The sequence below is a fragment of the Microtus oregoni genome, unplaced genomic scaffold (genome assembly GCF_018167655.1).
Source record: "Microtus oregoni isolate MIOR12 unplaced genomic scaffold, Mior012 000037F_ref0000500, whole genome shotgun sequence".
Classification (NCBI taxonomy): Eukaryota; Metazoa; Chordata; class Mammalia; order Rodentia; family Cricetidae; genus Microtus; species Microtus oregoni.
Genome location: NW_024543096.1, coordinates 13,933,262 through 13,948,656, shown reverse-complemented (window position 1 = coordinate 13,948,656; position 15,395 = coordinate 13,933,262). Strand labels below are relative to the sequence as shown.

Genomic DNA, 15,395 nt, shown 5'->3' with positions numbered 1-15,395 from the left:
TAAGTAAATGTGTTTGTTCTATGGTTTATAGCTTTAACTCTTTGATATGAGAAAGTACAGTATAAAAATAAAAGGTAACTTGGAGAAGCAAACCCTGCTCATGTTTGTACTGTCTGTTGTGGGGTCTTCAAAACACCTCATCATACACCACAGACTCATGTTCTAACTGTCTGTTGTGGGGTCTTAAACACCTCAGCATACACCAGAGACTGGCACCTCATGAGCCCTCAGCAAATGCCAGGGATGAAGATGAGTTCATGCTTTTGAGTCCATCTCAATTAGGTGCTAACCTTGCCCTCCAGACAACACTATTTCCCCAGCCACCTCAACGCGAAATGAATCACTTAGGATAACATGAAAGACAAGAACTACGTCTCCACCAAAAACACATTCTATTTGAAGCAAACAGCCAAAGAAGGGCTAACCAATAGACACCAAAGTCCAATATAACAACAAAAATTATCATGGGAGAATTATAATTAAAAGCCTGGGAAGAAGTAAAAAAAAAAAAAAAATTTGCTAGACCAGAGTGATGGTTCTGTGGGTAGAGGTGTTTGCCCAAGCCTGAAGACCCGAGTTCCATCCTTAGGCCAAACAGAAGGGGTGGGATTGGAATGAGGTATTGGTGGTGGACTGAAGCGTTCTGCACACGTGGGGGGGAAGATGGGAAACAGTAAGTAGAAAGGAAGGATCATGAACGGTGGCTCACAACTTTAATCTCAGCACTAGCAAAGCAGAGGCAGATGGATCGCTGTGAGTTCCAGGTCAGCCTGGTCTACATAGTGAGTTCCAGGTCAATCAGGGCTAATGACCCTGTCTCAAAAAACAAACCTAGATTTTGACAATGAAGGGCCTTAAATGGTGTTCTATAAGTCTGAATATGATCATTTAGGATAATCAATGAAGAGATACTGGAGCCAGAGGAAAGAGCAGTCTTTTAGGGTGTAAACAAAGTATTTAATTATTCCCTCACTCACAGCAAGCATCTGGTGCTTACTATCTGTCAGGAACACTGCTAGGTGAGAGAATTACAATGATGCCTGTGACATAGCCCCAACCCAGTGAGGCTAACAGAATAGCCAGGAAACAGTAAAGAAAATAAGGACAACACAACGTGACAGATGCGCATAACAGAGCCCGGCACGCGGTGTTGACAAGGACAGAAGAGAGGCTTAAATCTGGAGCACAGTAGAAGGAAAGGCCAGGGAAGGTTTCATGTCCGCAGGATCGTTGACAGGGGAGGAAAGAAAGGTTACACTGAACAAATGTAGGAAAAGGAACTTTTTTTTAAGCAGAGCATCAAAGGAACATCTCGTATAGCTATAATTTAGGATTCCTTAAGGAGTCAATGTATACATTCTCACATCTTATTTCAGAAGGTTGAAATATTAATAATGAACATGTTTAAATGAACAGAAGCAATATGGAACAAAGAATGAAACCAGCTAAGTAATATGTATGGTGTTACTTTAAATTATGAAATCAACATGCTTGACATCAAGGTAGAAAAGATATTTTTAAAAACTAATTAGATTAACGTAATGACCACGAAGACTTTATTTAGGCCAGAAATGCTTTCAGCATTTTCCTCTAACAGAAAATGTACATAATAACCCGTAAAACAATGGGGGGGGGCAATAGAAACTTTAGAAAATGTTTCAGGAAAAGGGAAGAGCCCCACCCAGCTTTAAAAGCTTGGCAAGGGAGGTCATTACAAACACACAGGAGGGAGGATACCATCTTCATTTTACATCATACTGGTCAGGCCTATTAGCCTGGTGCATGAAAATGTTTTCATTTTATTTGTGTGTGTGTGTATGTTTGTGTGTGTGTGTACACGTTTCTGTGTGTACGTGGGTCTGTACATTTGTGCAAGTGTGCGGTGCCCAGAGGGCAACCTCCAGTGTCATTCTACAGTCACTTTCCCCGTTGTTTCTGAGTCAGGGTCTCTGAGTGGCCTGGAGCTCACAGAGAAGGCCGAGAGCTCCCTTGTAGGCAGATTCCCAGGATCTAATCCAGGTTTTCAGGATGATGGGGCCACCAACTTACCCATGGGGTCCTCCCTGCCCTCTCTTTTTTGTAAGACTATTATGCATCATCATATATAACACAATTGTGAAAGGTGATAGGCATTAAGGGGGCTGCCCAGATGTGGGTATTCCCACAGGAGGTAACGGGAGGAGCTGTGTGTGGTGGAAATGTTCGGGGTCTTGGCTGGGTCTAGGTCACACCGGACTACAGTTACCTATGCTAGACACAGAGGGAACCTGGGTAAAAGCTTTATCAGATTTTTCTGTATTATTTTTCATAAATACGTGTAAATTCATAATCATCTCACAACTGAAATTTCAATTAAGAGTTGAGAAGATGGTTCAGTGAGTTTGAATGCCCGGAACCCAAAGGAGAAACAAAACGAAAAACATGCTGCAGCAGGAGCCTCTGTAATCGCAGTGTGCCTCCGGGAAGACAGGAAGCGGGCACAGCAGTTCCCAGAAGCTCACAGGTCTGGCATGCTCAGCCAAAAAAATAACTAAGGGACCTCCTCTCAAACAAGGTGGAAGATGAGGACCAGCCAAAACCTGGGGGTGCCATCTGACCTACACACACACACGAAAAAAAAAAATTGCACTTAATTAAGTATACTTGAGCTGGGTGGTGACACATGACTGTTGCCAGCACTGCAGAGGGGAAGGCAGGAGAATAGCAAGTTCAAGATTGGCCCAGGCTACGCAACAAGACCTTGTACTAATAGTAACATGAGGAAGACATGTTGGACAGTAGTGATCCATGCCTTTAGTCCCAGCACTTAGGAGTGAGGGGCAGGCAGATCTCTGAGTTCTAGGCCAGTCTGGTCTACAGAGTGAGTTCCAGGACAGCCAGGGCTACACAGAGAAGCCCTGTCTCTGGAGGGTTTCTCCAGAAGAAACGTATTCAAACTTTATTACATTAAATACCTGAGGAAAAGACCATAGATGCAAAAGAATGTTTCTAATGACACTATTAAAGGTTTGGTTTGGCTTACTTTACAGGGCCAAAACAAGATATGTAGATTCTCATTTGGTTTGCATAATTTTAGTGCCAATGATATACTTAGGATTTAATAACATTTTCCGTCTAAAAACTCTAGACTTTATATGTCCTTTTGTCTTTAATCCTAAACATACAAAAAGTACTACAGGTTAAGAATTCCTTATTCAAAGATTTGAAATTAAATTCTCCAAACTGAATCCTTTCAGTATGATGTTGGTACCCAAAAGTTCTAAGTTTAGAAAGCTGGGGAGAAGGTACAACCGTTAAGAGAACACGCTGCTTGTGTAGAGTCTTGGCTTTGTTTCCCGGCACCCACACTGCGTGGGTCACAGCCACCGGTACCTCCCACCCAGGGGATCCAGCTCCCACTTCTGGACTCAAAAAGCACCTGCACACACTCAATACACATACATACACCCAGGCACACACATACAAACAAATGCATAAATCTTCTTAAGTTCTAAGTTTCAAGATACATTGCACATACGTGTGAGACTGTCAAAGAATAAATTTCTAAATATTCCTAATAGGGGCTGGAGAGATGGCTCAGAGGTTAAGAGCAGTGCCTGCTCTTCCAAAGGTCCTGAGTTCAATTCCCAGCAACCACATGGTGGCTTACAACCATCTGTATTGAGGTCTGGTGCCCTCTTCTGGCCAGCAGGCATACACACAGACAGAATATTGTATACATAATAAATAAATATTTAAAAAATAATAAAATATTCCTAATAATTTTGTAGATTTTGGAACAATTTTTAGTTTGTATTTTCAGGTGGGGTGTTTAACTAGTAAAGTCTATTCAAATATTACAAATGAAAAGAACAGTTCCAAAATCTAAACGTTTCTGGTCCCAAGCATTCAGTTAAGGCATACAACCTATACTAAGTCACAAGAGACAAGCTATCAAGTTTGCTCAGTATCAAATTTCCAAAACCTGACCAAGCTGGTCCTGGCACCTGACAGCTGCCAACTGATAATTTCAGAAAAAGCTTTATATCACCATAGTTATAATCCAAACAATTAGGGCTACATGAAGATGAATCAATCTGTTTTAAATTTTCTAATTAATTCTGTTACCAGGGAAATTGACAAATGAATTCCTTATCTAGTAAATGGCAAAAAAGAAATTTTTTAAAATAAAAAAAAAATCAAAGTCTTCACTGAAGCATCATGCACTATAAACACAGATCTCAGTTTACCAAAGCAACCTAAAAGAAGGAATTGTTGAAAAGCATAGGCAAATGTTTCATAACTCATTCCTTCATTCTTTATCCCATGGGGTTCAAGATTAGTCACAGGAAGACCTGAATCCCTGCTGCTGAATTGGTTAGGGGGGGAAGAACCATTTGCCCATGAACTGACATATAGTCACTGGATGCCACAATAGGTGATTTACAGATTTAATTAATCCGTTGAAAACTGTTTTTTAAATTCTGAAGACCATTTTGAAAAACTGATACTTGACAATGGGTGATAGATTACAGACTGACATATTTTTATCTGCAAAGAACTAAGGTGGACATTTAACAGCAAAGTTATTTTTCATCAACCTCAAATTAATAGCTGTCCAGGCAACGTTTCTGATTCCTTATTGTTGTATTAAAATTGTCCCTTGCTGCTTATTCAATAGATGACAATAACTGGAAATTTTCCCTCCGTGCTTGAGACTAAGAGTCAAGGTAGGGTTCAATGGGACTGTTCATTCTAACAGACGTCTTGTGAGATTTTAAATCATTCTTTTGTTTATTTGTAGCAATGGAAGAGACTATTATTAATAGTAAGTTCAGACTTAGAAAGATTTATAAATTGCACACAAGATGAAAGAAACCACAAAACACACTACTGGGGTATTCTTTTCAGAAAATAAGAACTTACTAAATGGCAAGTCTCAAGTCATCAGTCACTCTGCCACAGTTACGGCATTTTCACTACGGTTAATTATTTACAGTAGCAATGAGTAAATTGTTCCCAGAGATGTAATCAGATTCATGACGGCAACTTGTTCTGATGTCACTATCTTACTGCTGGAAGCCTTTTACAAATAAAGCCAATGACAGTAGACAGCACATCTAACTCCTTAGATTTGAATAATCTATCAACTAATAAACATGCAATTGAGAAGAAATAAAAGCTAAATTGTAGTCACTTTACAGCTCATCCTTAACACCGATCAAACAATTTTACAGGTCTATTTGTAAACCAAGACGGGTGGGTTGTTGTTAGTCTTTGGTCCACATGTCTTACCTTCCCTAACCAGGTTATGAAACTTGAGAAGGATTCCTAAAAGACAGATGCCACATAGCCCACGCCAACACATGTCTGAACCATGACTTGTCTGCAGTCTCCTTGCTAAGACCCCTGGTTGCATGCAGGGTTAAAAGTTACTGCTAACTTACCTTTGTCTCCTGTATGGCCAAGGGAATCTGAAAACAAAGTTCTCTTCATTGCAAAGTTTAATTATTCTTAACTGTCATTTTGTATTTATGTTTTCTGTAAAGGTACACACACCAAATGGCCTGTCCAAGTGTTTACTTTGGTATGACACTAAGAAGTCTAATATAGTAGTGCATCTGTGTTAGTCATTTGCCCTTTGAAAACAAGACATTAAGGAAAATGGCCAACTTCAGAGCTTTTAAGCTAATATTTGAAAAATGTATACACATCAGTTCTTTAGCCACCACCTCCAGCCCACCACACCCTTATGAAAGAGAGCAGAACATGGGACATGTTCTCTCCATTAAATTCATTGTCTTCTCTTCTTACTGAAGAACACAAAACTAAGTTGGGCCGTCCAGTTGAAATCCACCTTAATTTCTGAATGATGATAAGCAGACTATATGGTAAGGATTAAGAGTTGGGTTTAAAGAGTCCACATTGTATGAAATATGGACCAGGAAGTCCCTATGAACATGAAGGAGTCACAGAAAATATCTTTTCAGAGGAACAATTGTATGCCCTATCTGTTGAATTTCCTTGAGGCTAATCAAATCATCCAAGCAAATAGTAAGAGGCACTTCCTCATGCCAGCAAGATTAGTTCACTTGAGCTACTATCCTTTGTTCCCCTACGCTTCTATTTCACATTTGGAAAATTCGGTTGAAGCTCCAATGCGCAATGGGGCCTGGTGGTTAACAAATGGGCCCTAAGGGTAGAGCTGTGGCAAACCGTGTGCAGTGCTGTGCAGTGCACAGCATCCCTAGAGCTGGCTGCTCAGCTCCTGCTGGCTGCCGCCTTGCTGAGCCTCCATGTCCCCCTTCATTCCACACCTCAGGGCTGCCACCCCATACCCACAATCCTCTGCACACCTGCGTCTCCGGAAGCTGAGCATTTCAGGCCTACAACTTAAATGTTGTCCCTTTATGCCAACGGGTAAATTGTAATAAGGTAAATTCTTAAGAAGACAGCACATTCTTGCTGAGGAAAGAAATATAACAGAAAGAAAATGCTCAATGCTCTAAGATCTGTGAACGTAAGTAGTAGAAGTACTCAGAGACCATAGTGCAATTCCTACTTTTCATGCGTAAGAAAACTAATGCCCAGGGGAGTTAGTGGTTAGTTCAAGGGACATACTTGCCCCGTGGCAGAGCCACAGCTAGAACTAGGGCCTCTTGATATCTTTACAAACCACCGTCTGTTGGCTTGCTTAAACTATCTTTCAAATGTTTAGAGCAGTTTATTTCTCCCTCAATCTACTTTATGTCCATAGTCATTTGGCAGTAGTAGCTCTGAAGGCCAGTCAGTCACTTGGTCTACATACAGTAGATGCTAAAGAGGGTCTTAGAAAGCAACACCATAAGAAGAAAGGTAATGATGTATTTAAGTGTTGAGTCAGGTCTTGTACAGACTTGGCATGTGCTAACCTATTTAATCCTCAGAGTCACCATAAGGTGGGTACTCAGAGCACTCCATTTTACAGATGACCAAAATTAGACCAAAAGATGAACCACGGTGCCAGAACCGAATGACCGCTGGCTGTTGATGATGACACATCCCTTGGGGGTACTCCTAGGAGCCTTGCTCACTAGCAAGTCCTACAGTTAATCTTCAACTGAGCTGTGAGTTCGGGGTGAGAACTTGCAAACATTTATGATCTAACTTCTCTCCTCAATCCTCTAAATACTATTGAAAAACAAAAATCAAAAGCAAGCAAACAAATGTGGGAAAGAAAAAAAAAAAAACAACTCCACTAAAGCTTGGGCCAGCAATCAGGGAGAGGAGATGGCCTAGCAGGTAAAGCCACCTGCTAGCTGACCACATGCAATGCCCAAACTTACATAGTAGAACATGAAAAGCAAGATGTCCCTTGACCTCCACACAGGTGCCCTGGCACAATTATGTACCCTTATACCCCTACATACACACACAATTTGTAATTAACATGAAAGAAGTTCTAATATTTTGCTGGCAGGCACAGTGGTCACGCCTTTAATCTCAGCACTGGGGGGGGGGGGGGCGCAGAGGCAGGCAGATGTCTATGAGTTTGACGCCATTCTTGTCTGCAGAGTGAGTCTAGAGAGAACATTCTGGTCTACAGAGTACAACAGCCAGAACTGCATAGTAAGACTGTTATGTTAAGAGGGTGGAGCCAGGCAGAGCAGGTGGGTGGCTCATGCCTATAATCTCATTAACCTGACGACAGGAAGATTGCCCTGAGCTTGAGACCAGCCTAAGCTATACAGCGAGTTCCAGGCTAGCCTAGGCTTCAGGGTAAGATCCCAACTCAGAAAAACAAAAACAAATCCCATAATGGAACCTCAACTTTTCTGTTGTTATGACTTGGGACATGAAGGAGAACGAGATGATCTATAGGCATGCTTAGGAAACTTGAAGTTTGGATCATTGGTATCCAAGGAGGCTATCCCAATGAGTTTGTCAAAGTGGTAAAGTTTAGTACCAGATCATCTCATTCTGCCTCCCAATTTACATCTCTTGAGTTTGGAATATAAAAGAGGATTGAATATGTTAGCACCTGTGAAGTCTGTACAACAACTGGTCAGATGTCCAGGTCCCATCCATCTAGGGTTTCAAAGTTTGTTACGTGTACTGTTGAATTTCTATGAAAAATTGCATTCCAAGTTCCAAGAGCAGGATCCAAAGGCCTCCACTGTACTCGGATGGCCCCAGTTCAACTACAAGCACACTTTTACACAGTGGCATTTTATGACGCAATACGCGCAACTCTATCCAGACGCTAGGCACCACGTCTACACTCTGGGTAAATGGCCTTGGTCCCCTTAACAGGGCTTCCTCTCCTCCAACCAGACAAATGTGACGGTGCTGATAGCGAAGGATCACAATCACTGAATTCATGTGTAATACAGAGGCTAACTGTGCTGGCTAGTCTTATGTCAGCTCGACACACAAACTAGAGTGCCTTGAAGGGAGGGAACCTCAGCTGAGAAAATGCCTCCGTACTATGTGCCTGTAAGATAGTTTCTTAATTGGTGACTGGTGGTCAGGCAGGGCTGCCCACTGTGGGTGGTGTGATCTCTGGGTTGGTGGTCCAGGGTTCTATAAGAAAGGAGGCTGAGCAAGCACCCGTCCATGGCCTCCGCATCAGCTCCTAACTCCAGGTTCCTGCCCTATTTGACTTCCTTCAGTCATGACCAGCATTGTGGAAGCATAAGCCAAATCAACCCTTTCCTTCCCGACTTGCTTGTTGGTCATGGTGTTTTGTCGCAGCAATAGAAACCATAACTAAGACACTAACAGGAGAAATTGCTCACACTGTGGCTGTCATGGAAAGACTTACTGGCTCCTCTGCTCTCCCTCTATGTACTCTATTGGCAGCTCTAAGCTGGGGGGGGGGGGGCTATCTACAACATCTATCATCTATCCAACCAGGCACTATTCGGCACCCGAAAAATGCCTAGGAGTTCTGAGACTTCCATATTTTACATATTTTATACCATTAAAACTTTATAATTTAACCCCTATTGACAATTTACCATTGGCCGTGAATCATTATGAGTCATAACTATGTTATCAAGGCTATGAATAATAAAATGACAAGCAATGTGACCAACATTTATGAGCAAATCAGGTAACAGGAAATCTAAGCCATGATAGGAAAAAAGGCAATTTAGCCAACAAATATGTGAAGCAGTTCTATATATAACTGAGGCGTACCTTCTTGTCACACACCCCCTATTTAGTCACTGTAACATGCCCCCCAAAGACTGAGAGAATTCCACTGAATTATTAAGTGGCAATGTGAGAAGAACTTCGGTGCTGTGAGCCCATCACAATCATAGCTGTAGGTCTTGGCATCCTCAGGCCTGATCCCCTTACTGGGATTCTCACTCCTGGCATGAAGATGGCTGGCTAGCTGATGGCTGCCACATCATTCTTTGCACCCACATGAAGCTTGATATCCACGGCCCTTACAGTTTTACCTTTCTCTGGCATGACCATCTGTGGTTAAGGTTTGGCCATGAAACAGTTACTTAATTCTCCAAATGCATCTTATCCACTGGTGTTCCGTTTCAGAGCCATCTTCCCCTTCAACGCAGAAAGGTACGAGAGCTAATTTGCCATATGGAAGAAGGAGTCATCCCAGAAAGCTGAGGGCAACTCTCCAAAGGGACGTACAACTCCATGGATGTTTATGTTCTAGAACAACCCTACGACAAACTCTACTTTTCATCAACTGAAAGAGAAAGCTGTTTTCTACTTAAGCAAGGAGCTATTTCTCAAAGTAAATTAAAAACATCAGTATATAGGCCATTCTCAAAATAATCTTGATTTTTGAAAGGAGTCAGGTAAGGGTCACAATTTGCCATGTGGCTGGCGTCATGCTGGCTAGGAAAATCTATTTAAACAGATCTCTGGATAACACCGGGGGGGAGGGGAGCACCTTTCTGTTTAAAAGATGACAAAAACTAGATTTTTAAAAATCAACGTAAGTAGTTTAAATTTTTTCAATTTATTTTGCCAATTTCTACAGAGAAGAAATAAAATTGCAGTTATGATTTAATGCAGACTTAATCTGAAATCTCAAGGTTATACAATTGCTCAGGTTTTTATTAGATTGAAATGGGTAGCGGATTCTTTAAACTTATATTATGTCAGATCCATTCACGGGATTATCTTGCTTTATGCAGCCTGTAAATGCAGCAACAATGCATGTGACTTTCTCTCTGGCTCAGCAGCAGCTGCTCCTTCTTTCAGCCTTGCCAACATTTCCCTGCTACTCTACCTCCTTCCAAAAACATTAGCGGTAAGAATCAGCACTATACTTAATCCCTCTCATTCCCGAGTCTTCCATGCAGCATTCACATGCCAAATGCAGCACCTTCTCCTTATATAATAGAAGGTAAAGGCTTTGGCCAGAACAGTTTGATATTCCCAAGGATTATAGATTATGAGCCTCTTCTTAAGCCTTCCTAACAAACAGGATACATTTCCAATTGAAAGCCTGCTTTTACCTGAAGCAGGTGAAACTTAACTGCCCAATGCTCATATACACTCTGCATACTTGAACAAAATTTTTCATTTCTGATGCATCAGAGAAACTAAATTCTCTTTTACGTTTTAGGGAGTAAGAGCAGGAAATGGGCTTGGGGCCTCACACACGCCAGGTAAATGGCAACCACTGAGCTGCAGAACCTACTTCCTCCTCCTCCTGCTTTAACTTTCCAATCTTGAAGTCCAATTAAAGGAGCAAGAATTAAGCTGTTATAATGTACTGTTACATAATAAAAGTTTCCTGTAGGCATTTACAAACACTTCCCAAAATCCTCCCTATTGTTACTGTAGGCGAATTAACCCTCGAAATTAGAAGGTTCACTGATTACAGGCATACCTGAAAAACAATGTAACAACTAGAAGACACAACCTTTCATTTCATCTCCCTTGGGTCTTAACTAAAATGCCCGCAGACTTTTCAATGCCCTTGATGCATGCAAAGTAGGGGTCGGAAGACTGGAGACTGGCTGAAAAACTGACTTCTTCTTTTACTGAATGCGGAGGGTTTTATAGTACCTGCAGCCTTCAAAGCAAACAGCCTGGAATGAAAAGTACACAAGGCAAGCTTAGAAGCAGTTCCTCCAGGCATTGTTCTTGCTTTCACATTGCCATTTTCCACAACTGTTTCTCAGGTATCAGAAAAGAAGATACTTCCACGCAATACACTCCATCTAAAAAGAGGCGAATTCTACTTTCTCAAATGCAAAAACTGAATCCCGGTTCTGGGAGAGCATATGTCAAATTTTTGCCTTTCTGTATTAACTGACCAAAACATGAATAGTAACCATTATTAATTTTATACATATTTACCAATCTTTAAAAGTTGAAGGACTGTGCTTTTTATTCAGTGAAACTCGGTGACAGAGAGAGAAATGGCCCTTTCCACTAATAAATTACATCTTGAAATATACATGACTGTGATGTCTCCGGGTTACTTGCAGTGGTAACTTACACGCCCCGAATTCACTGTACCAGACAGTTCTATCTGTCCCATCGCTGGCCAAACACTGCTGCTCTGTTTCTATTCATTATGTATTATACGAGGCCTAAACACAGCCCAGTATGACGAGGGGAAATATTCCAACCCTTATGACAGCAGTGATGCATTCAAGATTTCTCGCAGTACAGCCCGGACCTGGAGCACCAAAAGGCGTTTTCTGATACACCTAAAATATGTTAGCTGCAAGCTTGTCACTCAAGAACGTTCGGCCCTCTGTCTCTGCGGGTACTCAGAAAACCCTAGTTTAAAAAAAAAAAAATGCTCTATCCAAACCTTGCAAAACCAAACTTGTCAAGAGCCTTGTGCAACGATCAATAACCTTGGCTACACTGACACCCAAATTCATGGTCCTGGGGACCAATGCAGCAAAATCCCAGAACCATAGGCTAGAGCCCCAAGAAACTACCAGGCTTCCCTCTCTGCCACCCTCTGCCGCAGGGAGAGAAGCGGAGGCAGGAGAGTGAACGAAGCTCACCAGCTCTGAAGATGCTCCGTGACCTCTGGCTGCGCGGGGAAAGCAGGGCCGGCAAGGCGCTAGTGCGACCGTGGCCCGTGCGGACTCTGTCCCTGGCGCATTCCTTGCATTCCAGCACAATCTGTCGCCAGCCTACGAGCTGGCAGCGCGCGTCGCCGTTGGACACACACACAGACACACACACACCTGCCTATCGCGGCGCCCGGAGCAACCGCGGCGCCTCCGCTGCCTGCGCTCGCGGGGTGTCGCACTCAGCCACCACACCGACAGATTCCGGCCCCGCCGCTGGTCCCCTCGTTTCCCAAGGAGCAGGAGGGGACAGGGACCCCCGATCCTCCGATGGGTGCAGCGCCCGCTCCAACTCCTGGCACCGCGAAGAGGCAGGGCGGTGCGGGAGGGCGGCCCGTAGCCTTGGAGCTGGGGCGCCCGCGAGGGAGGAGCGTGCGGTTTGCTGCCGCGAGCTGGGAACCCTGGACCCGCCAGGCGGTCTCCACAAGCACCAGTGCGGCTTCAAGGGCCGGGGCGACACGCGGGGCGGGCGTGGGAGGCAGCGATAAGCGGTTGCTTCTGGGGAACGAAGGACAGACCGACAGACTACCGGCCCCCGGCGCGAGCGACGGCGCGCGGGAGCCGCGGGGCTCAAGTTCGGGAAGCGGTGGCACGGTGCCGGAGGAGAAGCGGCCGTGTAGACCGTGCGGGGCAAAGTTGTGAGCCGCCGGGGGGGAGGGGAGAGGCGGGCGGGATGGTGGAGCACGCGGCGGGGACGGTGCGACCGCGGCCGCGGAGCCGCGGGGGGCGCCCGGCCATCGCCAGGTCCCGGCTCGGCGCGCTCCGGTCAGCTCGCGCCCCGGAGCCCCGCGCCCGCCCGCCAGCGCCGCACACTTACTTTCCAGCTCAGACGGAGGTCATCGTCGCTCCGGGAAGCAGGGACGTCCGCACCGAAGGGTCGCCGCTGCAGCACCGGAGCAAACTGGTCGAAGTGCTGAAACCGCGCCGCTGCCCGCCCCTCCCTCCCCACCCGCCCCCTCCCCCGGAGAGGCTCTCCCACCACCCCGGTGGCGGCGGCAGCTCGCCTCTACCCCGTGCCCATAGTGCCGCCGCCGCGGCCAGCGTCCACGCGCACTCAGCCCCGGAGCCACTCAGACTGCTCGGAGGCCGCCGCCCCGCCGCCAGCCCGCCCGCCCGGCCAGTCCCGGCACCCGGGAACGTCAGCACGCCGCCGTCCCCAGGCAGGCTGCGCGCCCGCCCCATTGGGCGGAAGGAGAGGGCCGGCCCTCCCCATTGGCCCGGCCCTCATATTGAACAAGCCAATGGGAGCTGCGGTTTCAGGTCGCCATGGATACCGATGCTGTTAAGAGCGAGAGGGCCAGGAAAAGGTGGGGAGTGAAGATGAAGGTGTCTGTGGCCTCCGGCGCGGGAGGGGGTGGGGGGAAGGAGTATTAGGGGATTCCCGAGCTAGGGCTCTGAAATCGGGCGGGTCTTGCTTTTGACTATTGCCAAGACTGTGCATGGTAGGGCTTGTCCCTGGCGTCAGAGGCAGAAACAACTGAGCCACTGGACTTCTGCTTTACATTGAGAGCTCAGGAGGGGCGTTTCATTTTTCCTGCATCTGGGGAGCCTGCAAGGCTATGCCCTTTGACCTTTGACATCTGTGCAGCCCGGTGAGTTCCACTCCATTCCTTAAACCTCGGCTTCTTCCTGACGTCACAGGGTCACTTGAATTCTTCCAACCACTTCCCTTTCCCTGAGCCGGCTATTTCCTTAGATATTTGGTTCTTCAAGCTTATAACCCCTCCCGGGGAAACAGGATTTCTTGTGCGTGGTATTTTGGTAAGGACACTGGATGGGATTGTGCCAAAGGATCAACCCACAATAGAATGAGTTCTATGCTTCCCAAAGCAGCAAGTCACTACTAACTCCCCTCTCCCCTCCCTCTTGTCCTGTATGCTTTCTGCACTGAGCTTGGCAGGTGCACGCGCTGTCCAGCATTTCACAGGCTGGAGCAGTGCCTGAATCAGTCCTGATGATTTTGCAAAAGAAATGAAGAAATAGATTACAAATGATGGATTTTTGCTTTCTGACGGTTTTCCAGATTGTTTCTAAATCTAATAAATGATGAATTGGGACATGGACTCGGTACTCACCCAAAATCTTGACCTTTAGTAACGAGTGCTCTACTTTCCCTTAAATCGTTTTGTGCTAGTTTGCTTTGTGCTAATTATTTTTGATGAGTGATGTTCATAATTAGATACTGCCCATTAATCTGGAGCTTTTAGACATACTACTTTAAAATATATTTTTAAAAGCTCACTCTAGCATACAGCCACTGATATATTCATCTTCCATTTTTTGGTGACTTTTTATTTTCATAATATCGTCTTTAGATAAAAAAATCATATTTATGCTACTTTTTCTCAAAATAAGGGACCATACTAATTTTTTCATTATATTGTGTGGGAAAAGCTGATAAGAATTTTGTGCAAGCTATATGTATTAAACTTGCATTCTGAATTTTAATTAGATGGTATGTTTTGCTGTTGGTTTTTGTCTTATAAAATATATCCTAAGGAAAGTTAACATGGCACCTTGCTTAGGGAAAAATCCCCTTGGCACTTATTGTAAACTGGAATCTAGTTGACTGGGGAGCGAAATGGGGAAACGTGTGACTATTATCACTTAAATATTTTAGAATTAGAGTTTAGGCTGTAAGCCATAAAGTTGGAGATATCTTATGACTTGTCATTAGAAAAATTAGCTGCTTTTGAGTTTTTCTTGGTTTTGTTATTGTTTGTTTGTATGTGTGCTTGTTCATAGGAGAACAGAAAAAGGCAAAATTTGAAGGTTGATAAATAGGACATTTGAAGTGTATAGTCAAGATCTCAATAATTTATTTTTAAAATTTAATTAATATAGAATGAATGGAAGATTTTCCTAATCAAGGATGAAAATGAGTGTCTCACTTTTTCCTTTGTAGAAAAAAATGAAAAAAAGGACCAATTTTATTTCAGCTCCAAAAATCATTTTCTTTTATATTCTTCTCAAAACAAATATCTAATAAGTACTTTCATATTGTTTTTATGTGTGTGATTTATATTTCATTTCCATTGTCAGTAATTAAAATGTTGCTGAAACCCAGCAGGAATAATGGATGTCCCTAAATCAGCTGTCATTCAACATTATTTTTGTTCTTGTTATATTTAGTGGAAAAAAAATTTTGTGAACTTTTATTGCTAAGCATTGCTGGTTAAAGCTAAGAAAACACTTTGTTCCACCAAAAGTTGATGCTACTCAGAACCTGCCTGGCTCCTACATTCCTTTCAGCATCGGAACTGTGATAACCTAGGACCCTCTCATATTCCATACTCAGCACAGCACAGCACAGCACAGCACAGCACAGCACAGCACAGCAATCTTACCAACAAG

General features: G+C 44.0%; 3 protein-coding genes across 15 annotated transcripts in view; 2 read left to right on the top strand and 1 right to left on the bottom strand.

The window, feature by feature from the left end:
* Pkp4 (plakophilin 4) overlaps nucleotides 1-12,989 on the bottom strand; it is a 213,896-nt gene extending 200,907 nt beyond the window's left edge. For 6 of the 11 annotated variants that reach the window (XM_041631439.1, XM_041631446.1, XM_041631445.1 and 3 more), the window contains exon 1: nucleotides 12,859-12,988. The gene's annotated coding sequence lies outside the window, so the exon portion shown is untranslated. Of the gene's footprint in view, nucleotides 1-12,858 lie in introns of all 11 variants that reach the window. The other 5 variants (XM_041631443.1, XM_041631444.1, XM_041631453.1 and 2 more) reach the window with 2 other exon arrangements.
* Nucleotides 12,990-13,507: 518 nt separating this feature from the next.
* The window catches only part of Ccdc148 (coiled-coil domain containing 148), a 242,717-nt gene continuing 240,829 nt past the window's right edge, over nucleotides 13,508-15,395 (top strand). The window contains exon 1 of one of the 3 annotated variants that reach the window (XM_041631628.1): nucleotides 13,508-13,633. The gene's annotated coding sequence lies outside the window, so the exon portion shown is untranslated. The remainder of the gene's footprint in view (nucleotides 13,634-15,395) is intronic. The other 2 variants (XM_041631631.1, XM_041631629.1) reach the window with 2 other exon arrangements.
* The window catches only part of LOC121433267 (gem-associated protein 8-like), a 63,966-nt gene continuing 62,104 nt past the window's right edge, over nucleotides 13,534-15,395 (top strand). The window contains exon 1 of the mRNA XM_041631632.1: nucleotides 13,534-13,633. The gene's annotated coding sequence lies outside the window, so the exon portion shown is untranslated. The remainder of the gene's footprint in view (nucleotides 13,634-15,395) is intronic.